This window comes from Antechinus flavipes, chromosome 4 (genome assembly GCF_016432865.1).
Source record: "Antechinus flavipes isolate AdamAnt ecotype Samford, QLD, Australia chromosome 4, AdamAnt_v2, whole genome shotgun sequence".
NCBI lineage: Eukaryota > Metazoa > Chordata > Mammalia > Dasyuromorphia > Dasyuridae > Antechinus > Antechinus flavipes.
The window spans coordinates 366,072,290-366,085,692 of record NC_067401.1 but is presented as its reverse complement, the minus strand read 5'-3'; the positions used below and the strand labels follow the sequence as shown (position 1 = coordinate 366,085,692).

At 38.5% G+C, this 13,403-nt stretch overlaps 1 pseudogene; it reads right to left on the bottom strand.

Annotated features, from left to right (window-relative positions):
- Positions 1 to 4,318: 4,318 nt before the first annotated feature.
- LOC127559740 (general transcription factor IIF subunit 2-like) lies at positions 4,319 to 5,117 on the bottom strand (annotated as a pseudogene).
- Positions 5,118 to 13,403: the final 8,286 nt, after the last annotated feature.

Sequence of the window (13,403 nt, the reverse complement as noted above, 5' to 3'; positions counted from 1 at the left end):
CCCAGGTGACTTTTTGTTTAAAGATGACTCAATGTAATTTCTGAAGCTGAGATGCCACAAAGTATGGATTAATTCTCTTATGCTTATGCTAATTTTGGTCTAACAATTAACACAAAGAAAACAGATTCTCTACCAGTCAGCACCATGAGATCCATATGTTGGACCATTAGTTGTAGCTGTAATGCCAGAGAAACTGAGGCAGGAGAGAGATTAGAGAGTTTTAATATTTTTATTAATGGGAGAATAAGATTGACTGGACAGGACTCTTGTCTCAGATTATCCAGTCAGACAGAGATAAAGATATACTGGGACCAAGGAATTCATGTTGGTCCCAGGACTGGAGGAGTCCAGCATACAACTGCCAGCCGCCATACTCCAGCAATGAATGGAGGAACCCCAACTTCTTAAATACCTTTTTGGAGACAAAGAAGAGAAAGGGAGGGAAGTTTTTATCAGGGAGGGAAAGCCATAAAACCCTAAAAAACCCGAGACAAAGAAGTAAAGATATCATGGGTTATCTTGGAATATTTTAAGGGATATTGTAAATCCGTAAAAGAGTCAGGAGATCTACTCTTTTATCTTGCTAATTTATAACCCGAGATCAAATAATCCTTAGTTTTACTGGGTCAGAGACAGAACAGTTAAGGAAACTGGGACAAGGGAAACTTGTACAGGGAAACTGAGTCAGGACAGTTAAAGAGAACTGTGGCATAACATAGCAAATGGAGAAATTTTGAATGCTAGGGATAAGTTTGCTTATCTTGGCATTTTCAAATATGCATACATAAATAATAAGGTTGATACACAAATTGCCAGAACTGACTCAGTATTTCAGAAGCCCTAAAAGAAAGTGTGGAAGAGGAGAGGTATTAGGCTGCCTACTAAACTGAAGGTTCACAGAATCGCTGTACTAATTTTATGCCATAAAACCTGGACAGTATACTAGAACCATGCCAGAAAACTGAATTGCTTCCATTTAAATTGTCTCAGGAGAATTCTGAAGATCACCTGGCAAGATAAGATATTCGAAATTAAAATCCTTTCTCAATCTAAATTATCAAGCATTCAGAACTCTACAGCAAAGAACACAACTCCAGAAAATCCCATTCAAATGCCAAAAGTACTTTTGCCTAAAAGGTTATTTTATCGAAAACTCATACAAGGTGTGCCAAAATGTTTTTGGCACCCCTGTTTGTAGTGGCTAGAAGCTGGAAAATGAATAAATGCCCATCAATTGGAGAATGGTTGAATAAATTGTGGTATATGAACATTATGGAATATTATTGTTCTGTAAGAAATGACCAGCAGGATGAATACAGAGAGGCTTGGAGAGACTTATATGAATTGATGCTGAGTGAAATGAGCAGAACCAGGAGATCATTATATACACCTCAACAATGAAACTGTATGAAGGTGTATTCTGATGAAAGTGGATATGTAAATTATTATATAGCCTCAGAAATATACTCATTTTAATGTGCTAATCCCATTCTACATTAGACATGCATATACTGTAATACCTTCCTCCCTGCCTTAAGATCCAGACAAGTTTTCTAAATTCAGACAACTTAACTGAAGATCCAGCATGAAAGAATGAAAGGTCTGAAAGCTGGAGTTACAGATTTATGATATTTTATAGATGGAAGAGAACTTAGATCTTCTATGGGATCATAGATTGAAAAATCTGAAAAAAGGTCTCTGAGGTTAGCCAGCCAAAATTCCTCATTTTGCAAATGAGAAGCATGGTAAGCAACTTGTCCTACAGCTAATACGTAATAGAACTAAGTTTTAAATCCAAATCTGAATCCAGATGAAGGGTTCTTTCCCAATTGTAATGCTGCTATCTTATTATTTTAGGAAATTTAGCTTTATTTTATTCAAGAACTTTAATAAGCTCTTATCGTATATTGGAAAGAACCAATGGTCATGGTTTCAAGAGCCTTGATACTATTTCCCGTTAAAAAATCCATTGCTCACATAGTAACATAGTATGATTAAGGGACAGGTTTCCTATTAGATCCCTTTCCTCTTAATATCACAATGAGTATTATAACAAAAAATTAAATCCTTCCATACATTAAAAACCCTTATTAAATATAATGAAGTGCTATCATAAATAACTATAGAGTGATTAGTTTAGAATCAGGAAGAATTTAATTTGAATCCTGATTATTCTGATTAATTCTATGATCCTAAGCAAATTTCTGAACTTCCTGTCCTGACAGCTTCCTAGGACTAATCTACTAAAGAGATTTACCACAGTGGAAGTTATCCAAGCTCATAATCACAGACACATCATATGTTCAAATACTGTAGATTATATATGAAAATATCTAAAATATCTAATGAGCCATGGATTAGGTTAACAGTGAAAGCAAGGAGAATTTCAGAGTACATATTTGGACAAGTAATACTCTTGAAAATCCAGTAAACAAAAGTGGTAAAGTGCAAAGTTTCTCATAATACAAGATGTAAGGGAGAAATATGGACTAGATGACTTGGTGATTAGGTGGACTCGTGGCTCATTAAAAGACTATACACATTCAAAAGATATAAACAGACAGTTTTCAGCTGTAGAAACTAAAACCATTTCTAGTCATATGAAAAAATGCTTTAAATCACTATTGTGTTGGTCAGAAACCATTTAATAAAAAAAAGACTGGAGAGCTCTCTAGAAGCAAAGCAAAGTTTATTATACATTCTTCCGAGAATCAGGCGTCCCATTCATCGAGCAGACAATCGAAGGGAGGAAGCATCGTAGGGAGCAGGGTCAACGCTTTTAATCCCTAAGGGGAATTCCCCTCCCACCACTGACCCTCATCCTTATTGGCTGAGGAGCTTACATTCTAACCTTGGGAACTACCCAAGAAATTGAACTTGACCAATAAGTACATAGTTGCCCATATTTGACTGAAATAAGGAGGATAACAAGAAGGGTACTTAAGTATGCCCTTAGGAGGATAGCAGGAAGGAGACACTTTAAGTATGCCCTTGACTTAATGTTTACAGTCCTTCAGGCCTACTCAAACTATGAAATAGATGAAACTTTACTGATTTTCACAACTGTCTTGAAAGATCTCACCTTATCTCATTCACTCTTGATTAGAGAAATGCAAATTAAGATAACTCTGAGGTACCACTAACTACACACCTCTCAGATTGGCTAAGATGACAAGAAAAGATAATGATAAATGTTGCATGAGTATGTGGGAAAACTGGGACACTAATACATTATTAGTGGAGTTGTGAATTTATCCAATCATTCTGGAGAATTTTTTGGAACTCTGCCCAAAGGGCTATTGAACTGTGCATATCCTTTGCTCCAGCAGTGTCTTTACTGGATCTGTATCCCAAAAAAAGCATAAAAAAGGGAAAAGGACCCACATATGCAAAAATGTTTATAGCAGCCCTTTTAGTAGTGGCAAGGAACTAGAAATTGAGTAGATTCTTATTATTTGAGGAGTGGTTGATAAGTCATAGTATATAAATGTAATGAAATATTATTGTTCTATAGGAAATGATCAGCAGAATGATTTCAGAAAGTCTTGAAGAGCCTTACATGAATTGATGTTAAGTAAAGTGAGTAGAACCTAGAACATACTATACACAGAAACAACAAGATTATGCAATGATCAACTGGAATGGACTTGGTTCTTTTCAATAATGAAGTAATTCAGGCCAATTCCAATAGACTTCCAAGAAGAGAACTATGGGCTCTGAATATGAATCACAACATAGTATTTTCACCTTTTTTGTTGCCGTTTGCTTGCTTTTTTCTTTCTCCTTGTTTTTCCCTTTTAATCTTATTTTTCTTATACAGTATGATAAATGTAGAAATATGCATAGAATAACTGTACATGTTTAACAAATATTGACTTACTTGCCATTTGGGGTGGGGGTAGAAGGAAGAGAGGAAGAAAAACTTGGAACACAAGGTTTTGCAAGGGTGAATGTTGAAAAGTATCTTTGCATGAATTTTGAAAATAAAAAAGTTATTTTTTAAAAAGACAAGAATACCATACTTATGAATTGATAAAAGGTATTTGTTGGAATCTTTACAAACTGCTAACTAATTAGAGTTGATCTAATCTTACAAGAAGATGTTTTGGGCCAGAACCTGAAACAAGGTACTAAGTAGAACTAATTAATAATTGTTAAAGAGTAAAGTGACTGGTGCTTTTTAATTCCTCCAGCTTCATTTCTTTGTTTGTTTTTTAAATAAAGTTTCTAAAGTTTGGGGAGGGTTGCAGGTTTTGGTTAGTACAGTCACAAGCCCACCCTATCATCAGCTTCTTGTGGGCATATGGATGAGGTCTTCCTAATCACTCTTATCCTCTCCTTGGTAATGTCTGTATTCTGGCTTCAGTTCCCAAGTATTTTTGTGGGTTCCCTTAACATTGTAAATGCCTATTTCTCTCAAGATTTCCTTCAGGTATATCACAGGCTGTTTGGTGATGTCCATTAAATCCTTAATATTGTAATACTGATGTTTTTCAAAAGCTGAAAACAACATGTCCAAAACCTGTTGCTTATCAGCTCTAGCCCGCTTTCCATCTTCTTTCTTTTTCTTCTCATATTCAATATTCTTATCACATTGATTGATGATTAGCCACAGGTTTAAAATTTGTTGTAACAGCTTTGTCCAGTTGCTGTGATAATCTTACAGGTTTTGAAGATTCTTCTATCTGTAACCTCTTCAATCTCATATAGTTTTCATTGGCAGCAGGTCTGCATTCAGCACGTTGTGCCACTATTCCTTCCAATGAAAATTTATCATTATTACTACTCTCAGAATTTTCTTCAGGCTGGCCTTCTGATGAGCTCTCTGTAAAGACTGTCAATGTCTGTCCTCCCACACTTTGCAAGAGAAACGGATGTTCTCTGGGAGCACTAACAGAAGCAGGTTTTCCACCAATATCATGGATATTTGCAAGTTCCTCATTCAAGGTAAAAGATACCTCCGTCCTTCCTTGATTCTTTACAATTCTCAGCTTTCCTACTTCTCCTCTTCCTGAAGCTTTGGCCCACTGCTGAGACAAATAGTGAGGAACCTTCACTAGCCACACTCCGGTGTTTTGTTTGGCGCCGGTGAAGTCAAACTCCCTGTGCTCGGTCATGGCTCAACGCCGACGCTGTCGTCACCGGTGGAGTAGAAGGGAGCGCCGGTTTGGAGAAGGAAGTCCGGAGGTCGCTCGGACAAACTCAGTCAAAATCAGGACTAGGAAAGACAGAGAAGTGGTGGCAGGCTCTCCTCTTTCGATTCCCCACTGAAATCAAGATCCGAAGGTGTGGTGATCTCTTGCCTCAGAGAGAGGGCTTCTGGCGTAATTCCGCTGAAATCTCCCAAAGTGCTCTGTGTCTGCACCAGAGTGCTCCTCTCCAATCTAGCTGAACTCTCTTATGCGATCAGCCAGCCAAGTGGAATATATTCTGGAATAGCTCTCTCTTTACTGGCCTTATATCTGAATCTTCTGAGAGAATGGGATTATGGGTTTTCTCCCATGGTGCTCTCTGGCCCTAAGAGCTTTAAGGGAGGTGTGAATTCACAAAGGTACAAAGTTTACTTTGTGAAGCTGGCATACTTGTGAACTCCAATGAGTAAAGGTGCAAACACAAGCATTGTACTAATTAGTTCTACTTAGTACCTTGTTTCAGGTTCTGCCCAAAACATCTTCTTGTAAGATTAGATCAACTCTAATGAGTTAGCAGTTTGTAAGGATTCCAACATCTCCCCCTTTCTTTTGTTTTGGAACATAGGATGGTCATGACCTCCCTGATTTCTCAAGGAGGTGAGAACCCCACCTAAAAGGTGATCATGCCTTCCCTGACATCTCAGGAAGGGAAATGAAAACACCAAAGGAAATAGGAAATCAAATCAGATTAGTGGGTTTCTGAAGGGGTACACATAAATCCATCAATATGGGCCAGAACTTTGTAACAGATATACATGGTATACATAAATCCATCAATATGGGAGGCATTATACATAATTTATATAAGCACATAGCAATATAACACAGGGTAGTAGTAATGTAACAACATGAATCAACCTGAAAATTTACAAATGTCCATAAATCCTAGAAATAGTCCAATAGGAATCCATTGTCTAATAATAATAATAATCATTGGCTAATATTTTGAGAAGAACAAGAACTCCAACATTTGAACTCCCAACATTTTGGCGCCCAATGTGGGGCTAACAGATCCCCTCAGTGGATTTCAGTGGAAAAGCTCCGATCCTGATCCAGTGGAAAAGCCTCTGATCTTGATCCAGTGGAAAAGACTCTTCAACCCAGAAATTAGGGTGAGTGTAACAAAGAAATTTTGTTAGAAGAGTTAAAGTAGAATTTCAGCTAAGATGGGACAGATATTTAGAAAACAGCCTGTTTCTGTTCAAGGAAAATGTTTGGAGAGCATTGTCAAAATTATGGAAAGCCAAGGTTTAATTATAAGTTTACAGCAAATCACTGAACTTTTACAAACTGTAAAGGACATATGTCCTTGTTTCTCTCTTGAAAAGGAATTACATCTAAATGAATGGAAATTGGTTGGAGAGGATCTTTGTCAATTCTATAATAAAAATGGGCCTAACTCAATAATTAATACATATAATGTAATACAATTGGCTATAAGAAGTTATTTAAGTGATAGAATGATGAAAAGGAAAGTACAGGAGGAAGAAGTGCCAACTTTACTAGGTGAAAAGGAGGACGAATCAGATGAGAATGGAGTTAATTACAATTCTGAGTGTGATACTTCACAGCAGGAGGAATTAGATGATTCCACATCTCATGACCCTCCCCCCTCAATTAACCCTTCATGGGTGGAACAAGGGGGAGGGAGGGAGACAGAAACACGGTCAGCTTCTCCTGTAAAGCAGAATTTGACAAGATTAGAAAACGCATTAATTAAAGCAAAAAATGAAGGAGAAGATTTATCTGATTTTATAAATACATATCCTGTGATTGAAGAGCTCAACTCCTCAGGTCAAAAAGGGAGAAGATACACTCCTTTTAATTTGGAAAAAATTAAAGATTTGAAAAAGGGTTGCACTCTTTATGGGGCTACATCATCTTATGTGAAGATGTTACTGGATAATTTGTCTTATGAAATCTTAACCCCGAATGACTGGAAATCCATAGCCAGAACATGTCTAGAACCTGGACAAAATTTATTGTGGCTTTCGGAGTTTCATGAATTATGTAGGATTCAAGCCCAACGCAATAGACAAACAGGAGCTATTGTTTTTTTTTTTTTTTTTTTTTTTTTTTTATATATATAAATTTTATTTTATTTAATAATAACTTCGCATTGACAGAATCCATGCCAGGATAATTTCTACACGACATTATCCCTTGCAATCACTTATGTTTCATTTTTTCCCCTCCCTCCCTCCTCCCCCCCCCCCCAGGATGGCAAGCAGTCCTTTATATGCTAAACATGTTGCAGTATATCCTAGATACAATACATATTTGCAGAACCGAACAGTTCTCTTGTTGCACAGGGAGAATTGGATTCAGAAGGTAAAAATAACTCGGGAAGAAAATCAAAAATGCAAATAGTTCACATTCATTTCCCAGTATTCCTTCTTTGGGTGTAGCTGTTTCTGTCCATCATTTCTCCAATGAAACTCAGTTAAGTCTCTTTGTCAGAGAAATCCACTTCCATCAGAATACATCCTCATACAATATCGTTGTCGAAGTGTATAATGATCTCAACAGGAGCTATTGTACAAGTTGCTTTTGACCAACTAGCTGGTCAAGGTCAGTATGCAGAGAGTTCAGAACAGATTTATTATCCCATAACAGTGTATGAGCAAATTTCTAAGGCTGCAATAAAAGCTTAGAATTCTCTCCCTGGACAGAAAGATGGAAATAATGCTTTCACAAAAATAGAGCAAGATCCCAATGAACCTTTTGCAGATTTTGTGGGATATTTGCAAACAGCTGTAATAAGAACCATTGGAGATAATGCTGCCACAGAAATAATGACTAGACATTTGGCTAAGGAAAATGCCAATGAGGTTTGCAACAGAATTATATGGGGGCTAGACAAAGATGCTTCTTTGGAGAAGATCATAAGACGCTGTGCCACAGTGGCCACAAATGCTTATTATGCCCAAACTATGATGAACATGGAAAGACAAGGTCCTTCTTGGCAAAGGAATTATAGAGAAATTCGTCGATGTTTTCAATGTGGAAAAATTGGACATCTAAGAGCCCAATGTAGATACAGAGATACAATGAGAAGACAGGGTGAGAGAATAAAACCCAAAACCCCATGTCCAAAATGTAACCGAGGCTTTCACTGGGCCTCTGAATGTAGATTGCAGGGAAATGAGAGGTGGAGCCCAGCTTCAGGACCCCAGGTGGGGCAAGATGGCAGCCGAAGTTCCACTCAGAGAGTCTTTAGAAATTCGATAGTAAGATATGATCAATCAACCAAAAGGCAAACAGATGGAAGAAGGAGATTACACAATCAATTAGCCAAAAGGTAATGGGAGGGGAAAAGGGGATTGCAATTAGGAAAAACAGAGTTGTATGCAGTAGAGACTACTGAGATATCCCCTGGAGAGGTGAAATCTGTTCCTGCCCAGCCTATGGATCCCTTGCCTCCGGGCACAGTAGGCTTGACCATTTCAGCTCCTGAGGGTGCTTACAAAACAGTGGCCATCCACACACTGATGTGGGAAACTGGGAAATTTGTAGCTAATATCCCACTCACTATCACAGGTAGAGAACCTGTGATTTATCAACCAGGAGAAGTAGTAGCATCAGGCTTACTATTACATACCCCTGATAGACAATCTGATGATGGTTGCCCAGATGCTGACTTCAAGCAGCAGAGTCCAGGAATATTTTGGACTGCAGCTGTGACAGATGACCGACCTATGCTCACTATTTATGTGAATGGAATACCACTAAAATGATTGGTAGACACAGGTGCAGATTGTACTGTACTTAGAGGTGCCAGCTGGCCCAGTCACTGGCCAAAGATTAAGGCAGACACCTATATGTCTGGTGTAGGAGGATCAATAGCAGCAGAAGTTAGTGCTGCCCCTATGAAATGGACATTTGAAAATGAAACAGGAGTTTTTACTCCTTTTGTGGTTGAAAAAATCCCCATCAATCTGTGGGGAAAAGACATTTTGCAGCAGATAGGATTACAATTAAGTACTTCGGCTTTTTAGGCAGGGCTGCTGTTGAAGGCCTGCCAGCACTCTCACCAGTTCCTATTCAGTGGAAAACTGATACACCAGTGTGGGTAGAACAGTGGCCCTTAACAAGAGATAAAATTCAGGCCTTAGTAGATATAGTGCAAGAACAACTTGACCAAGGACACTTATAACCTTCTCTAAGTCCTTGGAATTCTCCAGTATTTATTATAAAAAAGAAATCTGGAAAATGGAGGATGTTAAGTGATTTAAGAAAGGTAAACAAACAGATGGAAACTATGGGAACTCTTCAGCCTGGACTTCCATCTCCTACTCAGCTACCTAGAGAATGGCCTCTTTGGGTTATAGACATCAAGGATTGTTTCTATTCTATTCCTCTAGAAAAGGAGGATATGAAAAGATTTGCCTTTTCAGTGCCCAGTGTTAATTTAGCTGAGCCTTATAAAAGATATGAATGGACAGTTTTGCCACAGGGAATGAAAAATAGCCCTACTATATGCCAAATGTATGTTGCTGCTGCTCTTGCTCCAGTAAGAAAAGCATTTCCAAAAGTTATGCTATTACATTATATGGATGATATATTGGGATGTGTACCTGAGGAGTGAATGTTAGAAGCATGTCTACAAAAAACCATAGAAACACTAAGATACTACAAACTTCATATCGCTACAGAAAAAATTCAAAGGCATGCTCCTTTTCAATATTTAGGATATGAAATCTATCCTAAGGCACTTACACTACAAAAACTGTCTCTAAGAACAGAGAGGTTGAACACCTTAAATGATTTCCAAAAATTAATAGGAGATATCCAATGGATGCGTCCAGTGTTAGGTTTAACTACCAATCAATTGCAACCCCTATATGACATTTTAAGGGGAGACACTGCTTTAAATTCACCACGCCAGCTTACAAAAGAAGCTCAAGAGGCTTTGAGAGAAGTTGAACTGGCTTTATCCAATGTAGTTGAAAGAGTAACTCAAAAACCCTTGGAAATATCAGTTTTTGCTATGAAAGAAGCACCCACAGCAGTCCTTCATCAAGGAGACAGTGTGATAGAGTGGGTGAACCTCCCAGCACAACCAGAACAAAGCCTTACTCCTTACCCAGTGCTTGTGGCTAGAATTTTATTAAAGGCCATTAAGCGAGCAGTACAATTATCTGGGACAAGACCTGACAAGATATACACTTTTTATACAAATGCACAAATTAATGTATGCTGTGAGACCATCCCAGAGTGGCAAATTTTATTGGCCATGGCTCCAAATTTTGCACATGGATCTCCATTAAAGATAACCAGACTACTGCATAATTGGCAATGGATTTTTGAGGAGAAGGTTTCTAAGGTTCCTCTTAAAGGACCAACTATTTTTACAGATGCAGCCAAACAAAATATTTGTGCTGTATACTCTCATGATTTAACCGTAAAAAGAGTAGTCAGAACTCCTTTTCAGTCCACTCAGCAGAATGAATTATATGCGATCATGCTAGCTCTCACTTATTACCCAGGCGACATAAATATAATATCTGATTCAGCCTATTCAGTAGGTGTGGTACAAAGAATTGCCACAGCCCAAATAAAATTTGCAGCTTCTAATATATATCAGCTCTTTAAGGAACTTCAAGAGCAAGTGAGAAAGCATCCAGGAAAGATTTATATCCTGCATGTCCACTCACATAGTGGACTTCCAGGTCCTATTTTTGATGGAAATTCAAAGGCAGATAGCCTTTTAACTATGTTGGCCAGTACACCTTTATTTCAGGAGACCCAGGAATCCCATTCTAAATACCATCAGGCTGCTCGAGCTTTGCGTTTACAGTTTGGGATTACAAAAGAAGAAGCTAGGAGCATAGTAAAAAGCTGTACAGCTTGCCTTCCCTTCCATGCTCCTACACTGCCTCCAGGGAAGAACCCTCGTGGTTTGCGACCCAATGAAATCTGGCAAATGGATGTGACCCATTATAAATCTTTTGGTCGTCTGTCTTTTACCAGCAGCAAAAGAGACAGCCTGAGTGGTCACTGAATTCCTCATTCAAGCATTCGCAATTATGGGTGTGCCACAAGAAATAAAAACAGATAATGGACCTGCATATACCTCCAAACATTTTGAACACTTTTGTGCACAGTATAAGATTCTACACACTACTGGCATACCCTTTAATCCTCAAGGTCAGGCAATCGTAGAAAGAAGAAACAGGGACATTAAGACACTCCTCCAAAAACAAAAGAAAGGGGGAGCCACGGGTAACCCTAGAGAACTTCTGAATTTAGTTCTCTATACCATTAATTTTTAATTTTTGATAAAGATGCAATGGCTCCAGCAGACAGGTTTTATAACCCACCAGAAGAGCAATGTCCAGTGCAAGCAGCTCCACTATCTGTAGATAATCGCCAGGTGATGTGGAGAGATCCAGAAAGTGGTGAATGGAAGGGACCAGATAGGCTAACTGCTTGGGGGAGAGGATTTGCTTGCATCTCTACAGGTGGAGAAGGAATCAGATGGGTGCCGACGAGCCGCATTCGCCTTGTCCATCGCAGAGAGATGGAACAGACCTTTGAAACAAAGGAGAAGACCCAAGAAATATCGGGTGGTTCTGTTGCTGATTGTGCTCACCATTGAAAGAGCATAGCTGACAATGAGACTGTTAAAAGGACTTTTAAAATCTTCAGGAATCATTGGATTTCCTAACACAAGATGAAACTGTTTTAGTTCTTGAAAAACCAGCAAGAATTATTGGATTCCTTAAGATGAAAAATTGTTGATGAGACTTTTTGCAGTACTTTCAGTTCATGCTGGCACATGAACTAATGGACAATGGATTCCTATTGGACTATTTCTAGGACTTATGGACATTTGTAAATTTTCAGGTTGATTCATGTTGTTACATTACTACTACCCTGTGTTATATTGCTATGTGCTTATGTAAATTATGTATAATGCCTCCCATATTGATGGATTTATGTATACCATGTATATCTGTTACAAAGTTCTGGCCCATATTGATGGATTTATGTGTATCCCTTCAGAAACCCACTTATCTGATTTGATTTCCTATTTCCTTTGGTGTTTTCATCTCCCTTCCTGAGATGTCAGGGAAGGCATGATCACCTTTTAGGTGGGGTTCTCACCTCCTTGAGAAATCAGGGAGGTCATGACCATCCTATGTTCCAAAACAAAAGAAAGGGGGAGATGTTGGAATCTTTACAAACTGTTAACTCATTAGAGTTGATCTAATCTTACAAGAAGATGTTTTGGGCAGAACCTGAAACAAGGTACTAAGTAGAACTAATTAGTACAATGCTTGTGTTTGCACCTTTACTCATTGGAGTTCCCAAGTATGCCAGCTTCACAAAGTAAACTTTGTAACTTTGTGAGTTCACACCTCCCTTGAAGCTCTTTGGGCCAGAGAGCACTATGGGAGAAAACCCATAATCCCTCCCTCTCGTATCCCACAATTCATCCCTCTTGTATAAAAAACAGACAGAGGCTCTCAGTCAGATTTCAGCAGAATTACACCAGAAGCCCTCTCTCCGAGGCGAGGCAAGAAAGAATATATTCCACTTGGCTGGCTGGTCGCAGAAGAGAGTTCAGCTAGATTGGAGAGGAGCACTCTGTTGCAGAGCACAGAGCAGACGACAGATTTCACCGGAATGACATGAAGAGTGGTGCTGGCTCTGGAGGTTGAAGAAAGCAGAGGGAGAAGCAAAGGACAAAGCGGCAAGAGCTCTTGGAACCAAGCAGAGAGATAGGCCTCTAAGCTAACCGGGCTATATTGGAGATAATAAAAGATCTGAACTTTTATCACCTGGCTGCATTTGGGAAGAAGATCACCACAGGTATTCATCTTAAATCACAAAGCTAATGAGTCAGAATTTAGAAGGAAAAAAAAAGTCCTCCTTTAGTTCCTATCTACCACATTTGCTCTCTATTTACCATGCCTACATTATAGGGTTGTTGTGAAGATAACACTTTCTTAATTAATCAATCAATTAACCAATTGATCAATCAACAAGTATTTATTAAGCCTTACTATGTACCAGACACTATGTTGAACACTAAAGTGTTTTTTTTTTAAATTCCTGCCCTCAAGAAGCTCATATTCTAATAGGAGAGGTAACCTAAATAAATTAGAATTCATTATTTTTAAAAAGAGCACTCTATATTTATGAGTTTTCATTAGCCATATTAATACAAAGAAGATGCTGCTGACTCGCTTCCCATAAGGGGAC